This window comes from Notamacropus eugenii, chromosome 3 (genome assembly GCF_028372415.1).
Source record: "Notamacropus eugenii isolate mMacEug1 chromosome 3, mMacEug1.pri_v2, whole genome shotgun sequence".
Classification (NCBI taxonomy): Eukaryota; Metazoa; Chordata; class Mammalia; order Diprotodontia; family Macropodidae; genus Notamacropus; species Notamacropus eugenii.
The window spans coordinates 485,266,259-485,279,738 of record NC_092874.1 but is presented as its reverse complement, the minus strand read 5'-3'; the positions used below and the strand labels follow the sequence as shown (position 1 = coordinate 485,279,738).

The 13,480-nt window shown below is 41.9% G+C and overlaps 1 pseudogene; it reads left to right on the top strand.

Moving 5' to 3' along the window:
• Positions 1-749: 749 nt before the first annotated feature.
• Positions 750-9,834, top strand: LOC140532316 (crooked neck-like protein 1; annotated as a pseudogene).
• The last annotated feature ends 3,646 nt before the right edge of the window (positions 9,835-13,480 follow it).

The following is a 13,480-nucleotide window of genomic DNA, read 5'->3' as shown; positions in this document are numbered from 1 at the left end:
TTATTCTGACACCTCAAAAGAGTATCGCTTTCTCTTTACATATCTGTTAGGTGATGTCATACACATAGTCTACTGTCCCTCTTGAAGTAGGGGTCACCCCTGCAAGGCTGTCTGCTTTCTCTCCACAAAAACAGAAACCGTGGTCTCCCTTGGAGCTGCAGGGCGGGGCCTTCCAGATCATGTCTGTTCAGGATGTATTGGCATCCTGGTCCAACCTCTGATGAAAATGAAAGAAGAGTTTCAAGATAAAGGATTATAAAATGAAATTAAATAGCCAAGAGACGCAAACAAAGCAGTGAAAAGGAAACAATAAAGAAAATGACCGGTGCAGAGAAGACCACGGACAAGGGCTTTGTTTTACTTTGTCTTGTCTTTCTAAACTCAGACAGGGCAGTACCAAGACACCAAGATGGTGTACACAGTGTCACGGCTGCACACAGTTAGGAACTGCAGGTAGGACAACACGACTGAATTGGGAAGCGTGTCCTGCTGTTAACTGTGTAACAGGTCCCTAACAACACAGGGGAGTGAAGGATGAGACAGTTCTGGGGAGTTTGGAGGGTGGAACCTAGGGATTGCAGTTGGCTCTGAAATCCTCAAAATCATGGCTGCCTCCAGAGTGGCCAAGGTAAAAAACAAAGGGCAGATCACAGCACACAAGCTTGAGCATCTTTCCCCACTAATGAAGAAGAAATAAATGATTAAAAACTAAGGAAAAGGAAGACTTTTGAGAGCAGCATAAAGAACAGATAACTAGATACCACATGCCCAGGAGAATCCAAAACATTTGGAAGGCCTCTTCCATATGGGAGTGTGCCTTAGATGTCAACTGTGGAAGTATTATCCCTGGCTAACCTATGCAGAAATGGAAATGGAGAATCACCAAGTAAATCATTCCTGAAATATCTGGGATCAGCCATCTCAACCCTTCCCTGAGTCAACCAGTTTTGGTACAAGTACACTTAGGTGGAGGAGATGTTGGGAAATATCGCTGGAGGCCAACAAGCATTTGAAGGCAGCATGGAATGGCAGCCCAAGGAGCAAGCCTGGAACTGCTGTGTCAACTCTGAACTGATATATAAAGAGATGGACTGGGTACATTACAGTTATGAAAGATTTGTCCTTGTGTGTCCTAATGTAAAGAACTGGATCAAATATTCTCACTTTGAAGAAAAACATGGCTACTTTGCTCATACAAGGAGCTGTGAAAAGCTGTGGAATTCTTTGGAGATGAGCATATGGAGGAACATCTGCACATGGCCTTTGTAAAGTTTGAAGAAAATCAGAAAGTATTTGAAAGGGTACAAGTGATCTACAAATATGCCCTGGGCAGGATTGCAAAACAGAAAACCCAAGAACTCTTTAAAAAATCCCACAATCTTATAAAGAAATTTGGGGATAGTCAAGGTATTGGAGACATCATTGTGAACAAGTGGAGATTCCAGTATGCAGAGAAGATAAAGGCTGATCCACACAGTTACGATGACTGGTTTGGTTATTTTCAACAGGTGGCAATTGATACAGAACCAAACACTGTGTGAAAGATGTAGGAAGGAGCCATTGCCAAGGTGCCACCAATCTGAGAAAAGAGGCACTGGAAGCAGCATATTTACCTCTAGATCAGCTGTGCCCTTTATGAAGAGTTGGAGGCAGAGGATCCAGGGAGGACCAGACAGGCATAACAAGCTTGTTTGAAATAGATTCCTCACAAAATGTCTACATTTGCCAAACTGGCTACATGCCCAGTTTGAAATAAGAAAGAAAAATCTACCATTTGCCACAAGATCTTTGGAAATTCTATTGGCAAGAATCCCCAAACCAAATTGTTTCAAGTCTACCTTGAATTAGAGCAGGAGATTCAATAATTTGACGTGTGCCAGAAACTTTATGATAAGATCCAGAAATTTGCACCAGAAAATTGTAGCTCATGGATCAAATTTACCAAGTTAGAAATAATTCTTGGAGATACTGAGAGAGTCCAGGCAATACATAGTCGGTTATTGTCCAGCCATGCTGAGACATGCCAGGGGGGGCTCTGGAAATTCTACATTGATTCTGAAATTTAGCAAAAAGAACCTGAAAAAAACCCAAGAAGTATTTACTGGAGACTGCTGAAGCAAACACAGCATGTTAAGGTATGGATTGATTTTGTCCAGTTTGAAGAAAATTAAACTCAATGCAGACAGATTTATGAAGAAGCCAACAAAACTATGAGAAACTGTGAAGCAAAGGAAGACAATCTCATGTTACTAAAATCTTGGTGAAACTTTGAAGATGAATTTGGAACAGAATCTCAAAAGGAGAGAGCAGACAAGCTCATGCCAGGGAAAGGCAAGAAAAGTCCAGACACAAGATGGATCTGATGCTGGCTGGAAAGAAGACCATAATTATGTCTTCCCAGAAGATGCTGCAAACCCATTGAGCCTCAACGTACTGGTAATAGCCAAACTTTGAAAGAAACAGCAGGCAAAAAGAGTGCTACACAGCAAGACCTGGAGGAGAGGAAACCTTGACTTTTTCCATGTTGTTGCATTTTTGTTATTTTTGTAAATTCCTACTCTGTAATTATTGTGACTCAGGTACCTTTTGTGCAGTATTTTTTTTTTAATCAACAGTGAACCTTATATGTTTGTCTAACTTTGCCTTTAAAATACTGCTGAGTTAGCATTTAGGAGACTAAATAAAGGACATAAAATTTCTTTATTAAAAAATAAAAAAATTCAAGTGTATCCAACAGCAGAATTATTAGCAAACAAAATGGAATTGTAGCCCATGCATCTCATCACTGCCCTACCCTTAACCTCTACATTTTCTTCCCCTCCCCTGCCAAATCCCTGAATTATCAAATCAGACCCAAGTGACAGAGCTAGAGGATAATTCAGGGTGCAGTAATCTCAAAATTAATAGAAATTCCAGTTTAACAAGAGTAGATTACAGGAACTAGCGTGAGTGAGTGTGTGTGTGTGTGTGTGTGTGTGTGTACTTAAAGAAAACACACAAGCACAATGAGCCAAATAGAATCTATAGAACACTAAAACAAAGAAAAAAACTATAGGCCAATTTCCCTAATGAATATTAATGCAAAGATTTTAAGTAAAAAACTAGCAACAAGATTACAGTGACATATCCCAAGGATCATACACTATGGCCACGATTTATACCAGGAATGCAGGGTTGGTTCAATATCAGGAAAACTATAAGCACAATCGATCATATCAATAACAAAACCAACAGAAATCATATAATTATTCCATTTATAAGCTATTATTCAATAGATGCAGAAAAAGCTTTTGTTAAAGTACAGCATCCATTCCTAGTAAAAGCACTAGAGAGCATAGGAATAAATGGAGCTTTCCTTAAAACAATAAATAGTTATCTACCTAAAACCATCAGCAAGCCTTATCTGTGATGGACATAAGTTAGATGCTGTCCCCAAAAAATCAGGAATGAAGCAAGGATGCCCATTATCACCTCTATTATTTAATATTGCACTAGAAAGGTTAACTACAACAATAAGAGAAGAAAATTGAAGGAATCAGAATAAGCAATGGGGAAGCAAAACTACCACTCTTTGCAGATTATATGATGGTAAACTTGGAGAATCTCAGAGAATCAACTAAAAAACTTCTTTAAATAATTAACGATTAAAGCAAAGTCACAGGATATAAAATAAACCCACATGAACCAGCAGCATTTCTATATATAACCAAGGAAGCCCAGCAGCAAGAAATAAAAGAGAAATTCCATTTAAAATAACTGTAGACACTATAAAATACTTGGGAGTCTACTTGTCAAGATAAAGTCAGGAACAAACACAATTACAGAACACTTCACACAACTAACATCAGATCTAAACAAATGGAAAAATATCATTTGTTCATGGAGAGGTGTAGAGAACAGCCTGCGTCCCTACACAGTTCAGTGATGTGATTAAGAAGAAAGACACAGGAGGCAGGAGCAGACCAACTCCATTTATTGATCTGAGGGTCAGGGTATTTATAGACAAAAACTGCAAGCCTACCTGACATTCTGCTTGTCTCCTGCCCTAGTGATTTAATCAGTATTATCTTAAAGACTGTGAGCCTAGAGGGCATCTATTTTACATATCCCTTGTTTTCTGTAATTCTCTTGTTTGTCTCACGGAGACAGCAACATCTGGGGGGCATGGAGAGCCATTTGGGATGATAATGAGCACAGTCTCAAAGAACAGTTTCCCTGAAGGTCTAGCCTGATCTGTATCAGATCTTAAACTATATTGTAAAGCAAAAACCATCAAAACCATCTAGTACTAAGAAATAAACCGGTGGATCAGTGGAATAGATTAGATACACAAGACACAGTAACAAATAGCTATGGTAATCTAGTGGAAAATGTACTGGGAAAAGAACTCACTATTTGACAAAAACCACTGGGAAAACTGGTGTGGCAGAAATTATGTATAGACCAACACCTTACCCTGTATACTGATAATATTTAATATAAATTTTAGACTTTAATAAGGTTCAAAGTTTGAATTAAGAAGAGCATGAACCTAATAGTCCCCTTTGTTTAACTTAGAGGATGCCTTTTGATGTCAAGCAAATGGGACTTCCTTACCAGACCCTTCTTCTAGTATCCTAGTGATAAGAGAAAAACACAGATACCTTGGGTTGTAACTTCAGCTTTGTCAACTCTGTTAAGATAAACAACTTCAAAGGCATGCTAGGGAAAGAAGATGCCCAGAGCTTGGGATCATAAAACCTAACTGATGCTACTTTGTTTTCAGTGTGTTTATCTAAGAGAACTCCTTTCTCACGGCAAAATGTATATAAGCCAGAAGATTTCTGTACTGGGTAGCCAGAACATTTCTGGCTCCATAATGCATTATGTTACCATTGTCTTTAATAGGGAATTGATTAATTAATTAATTAAATCATAAAATGTATGCATTTAGCTTGTTGCCTTTTCTTAACAAGTTTTCAGGTCAACAATACAAAGACAAGGTCAAAATGGTTACATGATTTAGACATAAAGGGTGACACCATAGACAAATTAGGAGAGCAAGGAATAGTTTACCTGTCAGATCTATGAAAAAGGGAAGAATTTATGAACAAGAGGTAGACAACATTACAAAATGTAAAATGAATAATTCTGATTGTATTAAAGAGGTTTTGCACAAGCAAAATCAATGTAACAAAAATTAGAAGGAAGGCAAAAAGCTGAGAAACAATTTTTACAGCAAATGTTTCTGCTGGAGGCCTGCCTCATTTCTCAAATATATGAGGACTGAGTCAAATTTATAGAAATCCAAGTCATTCCTAAGTTAATGAGTGGTCAAAGAATATGAAAAACAGTTTTCAGGTGAAGAAATCAAAACTGTGTATAGTCATATATAAAAATGCTCTAAATCATTATTGATTACAGAAATGCAAACTAAAACCACTCCGAGGTACCACCTCACACCCATCAGAGTGGTTTATATGACAGAAAAAGAAAATGACAAACGTTGGAATAGATGTGGGACAATTGGGATCCATAGTTCCAAACTGCTCTCCAGAATGTTTGGATCAGTTCATGATTCAATTAGTGTCCCAATTTCCCAAAGGGTAATCAAACTGTGATAACTGTGCATACCTTTGACTCAGCAATACCACTGCTTGGGCTACATCCCAAAAAGATAAAAAAGGTAAAAAGATCTACTTGTGCAAATATATTTGTCACAGCCCTTTTTGTGGTGGCAAAATACTGGAAATCAAGGGAATGCCCATCCACTGGGGAATGATTGAAAAGTTGTGGTACATGAAAGTAATGGAATACTGTTGTGCTATAAGAAATGATGAGCAGGCAGATTTCAGAAAAACCTTGAATGACTTACATGAACTGATGCAGACTGAATTGAGCAGAACCAGGAGAACATTATACACAGTAACAACAACATTGTGTGACAACCAACTTTGATAGACTTAGCTCTTCTCACCATTGCTGTGATCCAAGATAATTCCTAAGGACTCATGATAGCAAGGGACCAAAGACATGATATGAGGCAGCAAGGGACCTAAGTGCTGTACTCCAGTATTATCATGAATTATTCAGAGGATGTGAGTCCGGGGAACACATATATCCATAGGTTCCCTTTTAAAGGTCAATGGAAAACAGTCTAAAACAGTTCATCCCCCAACAATGGAAGAGAACTAATTCACCTTTGCGACAACCAGCATTAGTGAAACCTGCTCCCCCAAAGTTGTCTCTGGGTGGATTCATCCCCTGCATGGGGAGATGCCATCAAAATGCCTCTGTCCCCTCTACTGCAAGCATATAAAATTATTGTGGGAACTACCCTGATCATCCCTCACATATATATGTTTCTGATAGGCGTAACAAGAATAAGGAAGTCTGCATTTCCTTCCAATAGAATGATTAAAGAAAAATCTAACAATCCTAATACTAAAGGTAAATGGCATGGACCTTCTAACAAAATGCAACAGAAATACATATTAATTGAAAAACAAAAACAGGATCCAGGAATTTATGGCTTATAGAAAAATAATCCAGTAAAATCTGTATGTTTTAAATTAGTTTAAATTTAAAATTTAAGCACAAATTAAATTTGTAACGCTAGTCTAGGATTTGTAACTCTACTGCCAAATCATTAGAATCAGAACTGCCATTACTGATACCAGACAAAGCTAGATTCAAAGCAGAAGGAACTACAAATAATAAAGGACATTCTATTATGCTAAAACATTTAATAGATAGTACACGGCACATAGTAAGCACTTAATATGTTTTATCCACCTGTCTATACAAAATGAGATTATATTTATCTTAAATGTATATACTTAATAATTCTGCAGTGAAATTCTTAAAGGAAATCCTCACATTCCTGTAAGAAGATACATAAATACATACATACATTTATATATATATATATAAATAGAGTAAATAAGGATCATATTCACAAAACTAATTACATACATTCACTAAAAGAGCAAAAGTCAAAAGACCTGAGCAGATAATTTTTGAAGGGGGAAATACAAACTCTGAACAATTTACTTGCATATACTCAAACTCATTAGTAATGAAATAAATGAAAATGAAAACAAAATATCATCTTCCACCACTAGAATGACACAAAGTGCTAAAAAAGTCCAACACTGGAAGAGCTGTGGGAAAACAGATGCTCTAACACATTGTAGCTGAATTTATGGCAATTATGGAGAATATTATGGTAATTTATAACAAGATGTTATGGATTATACGTCTTGACAATGTGATCCCTCTACTAGAACTTAATCCACAAAACACATACACACACAGAGAGAAGGGATTGCAGAGGGGGCAATCTGTTGGCAGAGACAGGATGGAATGGGATCACTTGTGTAGGTAGTGGGGTTAGCCTTGATCAGGGGTTAGGCCACTTCATCATGGGAGACAGGGGTGAAGGAAGAAAGAAGGGAAGAAGATACCTGAGTGATGGGAGGTGAGGAGATGAGAAGGGGGATTTCATGGAGAACATGCTTGATTCCTTCTGTAAAATATGAGAAGATTCTCAGCTGAGAGAGTGGAAGAGAGGAGACATGGGAGGTTTGAGGAGGGATGGAAACATTCGTGCAGCTGTGGAGGGCAGGAGAGCAAGTTGGTAAGGGAGGTAGAGTAGGATTGCTGTGCAGCAGTGAGGGCCCAGAGGAGGCTGTGTAACATAAGTTTGTTGTGGACTTCATCAGAACAGTTACATGAATTTCTCTGCCTTTGTTCAACATCATGTGTGTAGGCATGATCCAAAGCTGAGGCTTGGCTAGGCATAATTGATGACACAATAATCCAGCTAAAGATTCAAGAGAGGAGGGCAGTGTAGAATTGAATTGTTTCAATAGTGGTCAAGATGGAGAAAAGAGGAGATAATGGCTAATGTTGGAGAGATGGGCTGGGAGAGAACTGAAGGGTCAAGGGATTAGAGGTCATGACGCAGATATAGACTAGGATCTTGTGAGAGAGACAAGAAAAACCCATAGATTATGGTCAGAAAAGGGGATTTAGGAATTCTTGAATATAGAGGTGCTACGTCTATGTGTGATGGCAAAGCCAAAGCTGTGGGGCTGGGTGTGAGGTGGAGAGCTAGCTCTGGGGGGTAAACAGGTTGAGGAACTGAGTGTTTAGGGCATTTGAGGAAGAATCGATATGTTTGTTGAAGTTCCCTAGGATGAGGGCTAGAGCTGGGGAGGAGAGAAAAAAAATTGTCAGAAAACATACTGAACTCATTGAGGAAGGAAAAGGAGAGACCTAGGAGTCAACAGACAACTGCTACCAGGACTCCTATTGACTGGTAGACATGAACAGCATGAACCTCATTGGAGGAGGTTACTGAGTGATAGAGGAAGGGGTGGTGGGCAGAGAGCAGGGGTCATCCAACTCCCCTTCCTTGAGCAGAGAGTCAAGGATAGTGAGTGAGGGCACAGAGGACTACAGAGGGAGGCAGAGGGACTGCATCATTAGGAGCAGCCAGGTTTCAGACAGAGCCAATAGAGGGAAGAATGGGGAAAGGAGATTTAAGATGAAGCAAAGTTTGTTGCCAATAGAACAAGCATTCCAGAGGGCACAGTAGAAATAGATCAAGTTGGGATGAACCTTTGGGGTGGAAGGATTGAAGGGGATGGGAATGAGGAAGTGGACAGTGAGGGGTATGGAGTGGGGTTTGGCTGATGATCTTTAGAGTCACTGGGATGTGGCAGGTATGACTGAGGTGGAATGTTCATCACTGAGCGGAGGGCACAACTGCTCTTCCTAAAGGAGTTGGGAGATTGAGCCGAAGCAGGCGTGAGATGAGGTGGGAGGGACGTGGTCAGATGGTTAGGTGGAGGCTGGGGGCTTCGCTGGGGGCTTTTTCTCTGCAAAGCCTAGAAATGAGACAGGAAATGGCCCAGCTGGATACGCACGCCTCATTCTTTTCTTTTTTTTACTTACAACATTTAAAAATTTTTATTTATTTTGCTCTTAGCTTAAGAAATAAAACAAGCATTTCCATAGTACAGTAGTGGTTGCACATGAAATTACAAATCTACCATGTACAACTTGCTATTCCTTTCATGTAACTTTCTTTTTTTCCCCTTTTTGTCTTCCCTCCTCCACACCCTGGAGAGGGCTACCATTGGACATAAATATGTGTATGTATGTGTATGTAAAACCATTCTAAACAGACCACTCTTTAACAGTTAAAAAGGCATCTAGCATGTTGTATAGACAGATCTTCCCATGAAGAGATGTTCCTACCCAACCTGAAAAATACTCACTGAAAAACACTGAAGTCACCCTATAGGTCACTTGCCTCAAATAAAAAAGAATTCTGTTTATATCTCTGTTCTCTACTACTCATAGTCCAAATTTTCTGACCAAATCCATCTGATTCCCCTCTGAGTGGCTCTGAACTGCCTTCTTTTTTTTTTTAATAACTAATTTATTTGTTTTCGGTTTTGAAAAATCACTTCCATAAGTTTTAAATTTTTTCTCCCCCTACCTCCCACCTTCCTTCCCACAATGGCATGCAGTCTTATATGGTGGACACCTCATTCTTTAGGCATTTTCTCCTTCCTCTTCCCTTGAGGGACAAGTACAGCAATGGGATCAGAGGGAGGTCTGGCTGCTCCTCTCCCTCAATGAAGTTGGAGAAGAAGCAGCAGCCAGACATGGCAGACTCCCCATACAGGGGGAAGTCTCCTAGCCTGGACCCTTGACTCCTTCCCTCATGGGACACACTGCACCCAGTGGGAGATGGAAGTGGAAAGCACAAGGTGGGCTCATAGGAAGATCTGGCTCCTCTCCTCACCCAAGGAGGCTGGAAAAGAAGAGTCTAAATCTTAGGTCAGACATGTATTAGCCTCGTGATCCTGAGCAGATCACTTCAGCCCTGTTTGCCTCCATTTTCTCATCATGGAGATAATAATAACACCTACATCACAAGGTTATTGTGAGGATCAAGGGCAATATTTGTGAAGCATTTTTCACACCTTACAGTTATTATTATTGTAGTTACGAATGCCTTATTATAGTGCTATAAAGTGAAAAATAAGGACTCAAGAAGTAGGGAAAGTTCTTAATGAGAAACTATGTCATGAAATAAACAGGAGGAGGAAGGAAAAAGGAAGGAAGGTGATGGAACATGAGGCATACTTGAAAGAGCACCCAGAAAAAAGCATTTTATTTCTTTATTTTTTGCTGATTCACTTGGGTTTGCCTTGTTCAGGGCTAAGAGTTTGATTTTACTCTTTTGTTTTTTGTTTATTTTTGTTGACTGGTTATATTTAGTTTTCATAAGATATATTTTAAATCAATAGGCATTTAAGTGCCATTCTCCCCTAGACACTGTGCTGGGATAAAACAAAAAAGAAAAAAAGAAAAGCTTGCCCTCTAGGAACTCACATTTTAATAGGAGAATATACTACATCTTGTTGTTCAGTCATTTCTGACTCTTCATGACCTCTTCTGGGATTTTCTCAGCAAAGACACTGGAAAGGTTTGCCATTTCCTTCTTCAGCTCATTTTACAGATAAGGAAACAGAGGCAAACAGAGTGAAAATAGCTAGTATATTTCTGAAGCTGCTGTTGAACTCAGGTCGTTCTGACTCCGGGTCAGGCACTCTATCTGCTGCACCACTTAGCTGCCTACAACACATTTAGAGAAGTGGTAACCAGGGAGGGGCATTCTGGTTTAGAAAGTTACAGAGATGGTGAGTCAGTAAAAAATCAGTAAACATTTACAAAGTGCCTACTGTATGCCAGGCACTGTCCTATTCACTGGAGATACAGAGAAAGGTAAAATACAGACCCTGTCCTCAAGAAGCTCAGTCTGATGAGGGAGACCACAGCAAAGAGCAATGTACAAACAAGCTCTCTCTCTGTTGGCTAAACTGGAAATGTTCCACTGACTGGGGACTTCACATGAGAAGTGATGGAGTTCACTTGATTACACTTCAAGACCTGGAAATGGAACAGGAAAATAGAACAGAGGAACGTCCACATCAGCAGATGGTGAGCCACAAAGGATGGAGAGGAGTGGGACAGGCTGGAGTCCTCCTGTCCTCCCTTAGAGGCCACCACACTCAGGGACTGGCCCCTAGAACCTCAGGTCCCCAGGGTAGGTCTTCTGGAGCTGAACTGGCTAAAGAATTTGGGGATATTAGACTGGGGAAGAGAAGGCTCATGGGAGACAAACCTTCCTTCAGGCTCCACAGAGGCTCTACCATTCAAGAGGAGTTGAACTTTTTCTGCTTGACCACAGAGGGCAGAATCACTAGCAATGAGTGTTAGGTTGGCCTCATGGAGGTGGTGGGGTGCCTGAGGGAGGAGGTTTTCAGACATAGTGGCTCAGCTGTAGATGGGCTAGGAGCAAGGTGGGCCCAGGTGATGCCTTCTGAGGTCCCTTCTTGCTTGGTGGCTCGATGACCTCACCAGGCCTCTACAGTAATTGCCCTTTCCATTTTTCATGAATCCTGTTTCTAAAAATGTAAATGAGTAATAAACATCATGAAAGATTCATCACCGATGTCCAGCTTGGTGAACCACCTGAATTACTCAGAAACCATCTCCAGAGGCTCCTGTGTCCGTGAGCAGACAACAAAATCTGCCTGCACTGAGCAGGGCCTGGGCTGGGGGGGTGTTTGGCAGATTCCAGCTCCCAGGACCCTGCACCCCCAGCCTCCTGCCTTCTCTAGGAGCCTTGATCCCACTTGGATCCTCTGTAAACAGTGGGGGTGAGACCCCATAGTTCCCCCTGCAGCAGGAGGAATAGGGGGCAGGCTGGCCCCTCCCTGAGGTCAGGAGTGTGCACAGTGAGTCATTTTAAGATTCCCCAAAGGCCTTTGTGGGCTCTGTCCAGCCTTTTGGGTCCACATGCTTCCAGTGACCTTTCGCTCTTACCCAGGGTGCCCTGGGTCTTGTCAGGGAGTCTCTGTTTGTTTTCCTGTGAGTAACAGCTGCTTTCCCAGGTGCCAGGCTGCCCTTCCATCACAATAGGGTTCAAAGGTGGAGGCCTCCAGGTCTGGGTGTCTTTGATAAGGGGCTCCTCCAAGGCTTCTCCCATGGAAGGGGTAGCATGGGTGGAGTGTGCTGGAGTTGTCACTGCCAGGAGCTAGCTGGGGCCCTCCATTTCTTCATCTGTAGAATGGACTCTCAAGTCTCTTCCAACTTTAACTTTTCGGGTTTGAGTCTGTGTTATACAGGGTCTACTTCCTCCCAGCTGAGGGCAAGCTTCCCTTGATCCTGGGTCTGCAGTCTCCTCTGACTCCCCCACACATCTCATCTTTGTTTCTCCCCTTGAAGCAGGGATTCTCAGCGCCCCCTTCTCTCCACCTGTCCAGCTACTGCCTGGACCCCAATCACCTCTCCTTGCCTCAGTTTCCCCATTTCAACGCACTCCCTTGCTCAGTAAAGCCCAGTGGCTCTGGGATCAAATACCAATATATCTGTCTGGCATTTTGGACCTTTCCTGCCTTTCCCCATCCCTCTGGCTCTGAGATCACCCCATGTCTACTTGCCTGTAGTCTTTTTTGTGGTGTCTCCTCTGCTGCACTGTGAACTGCTCGAAGGCAGGGGCTGGGTATTTGCTCTTTTTTTGTATCTCCGGTTCTATGTCCAGGGTCCCACATGTAGTAGGTGCTTCTTTCTACCAGCTCTCCCAAGGCTCTGTCTCATGAACTTCTACACTTCCTTACTTGGTGACTCCATCAGCTCCCATGGGTCCTTGGGGACTCCCCATCTGGTCCTTCTCTCAGCTCTGAACTTCAGTCAGTCAGTCAGTCAGCATGCATTTATTAAGCATCTCCTTCGTGCCAGGCACTGAGTTAAGCCATGGCGCCACAAAGGGAGATGCCCCCAAGAGACCCCAGACTGCCAAGCACCTTCTCGGATGTGGTCCCTCCATTTGTAGCCTCCGAGTTCCCCAGGATGCTTCCCTTCCCTCACTCCCCAGGGTGGATCGTGGCCACATCCCGTGAGTTCCGTCTCTGCATGTCCCCCATCTGTCCCTTTCTCTCTGTGACAGAGGCAGCCACTTCTCTTCTTTAATTTGCTGTCCATATTGCTACCAAAGCAACCTTCCTACCACGACGTCATGTCAATTCTCAGCTTAAGAATCCTCAGTGGCTCCCTATTACCCAATGTGCACAAAGCCATTTGGAAAACTTGGCATCAATCAATAAGTATTTATTAAGCATCTATTGTGTGCCAGGCACTGCTGGAAGCACGCAGACACAATGACCAAGGCATGGAGGCAACTGTGAGAAAAAGGCAGGCTGGCCACATAGCAACACTAAGGGAAAACAGATAGAGAGCCCAAGGACTGGAGGGGCCCCTGGGCGCTGGGAAGGGAGGGAGGGTAGAGTGTGGAGGGTAGAGAGTCAGGAGACCTGGGTTTGAATTCTGCTACAGACACTTACTAGCTATGTGGCTCCTGACAAGTCACCAACCTCTCAGCCTCCTCTTCTTCACCTGTAAAATGGTGGGCTGGAGT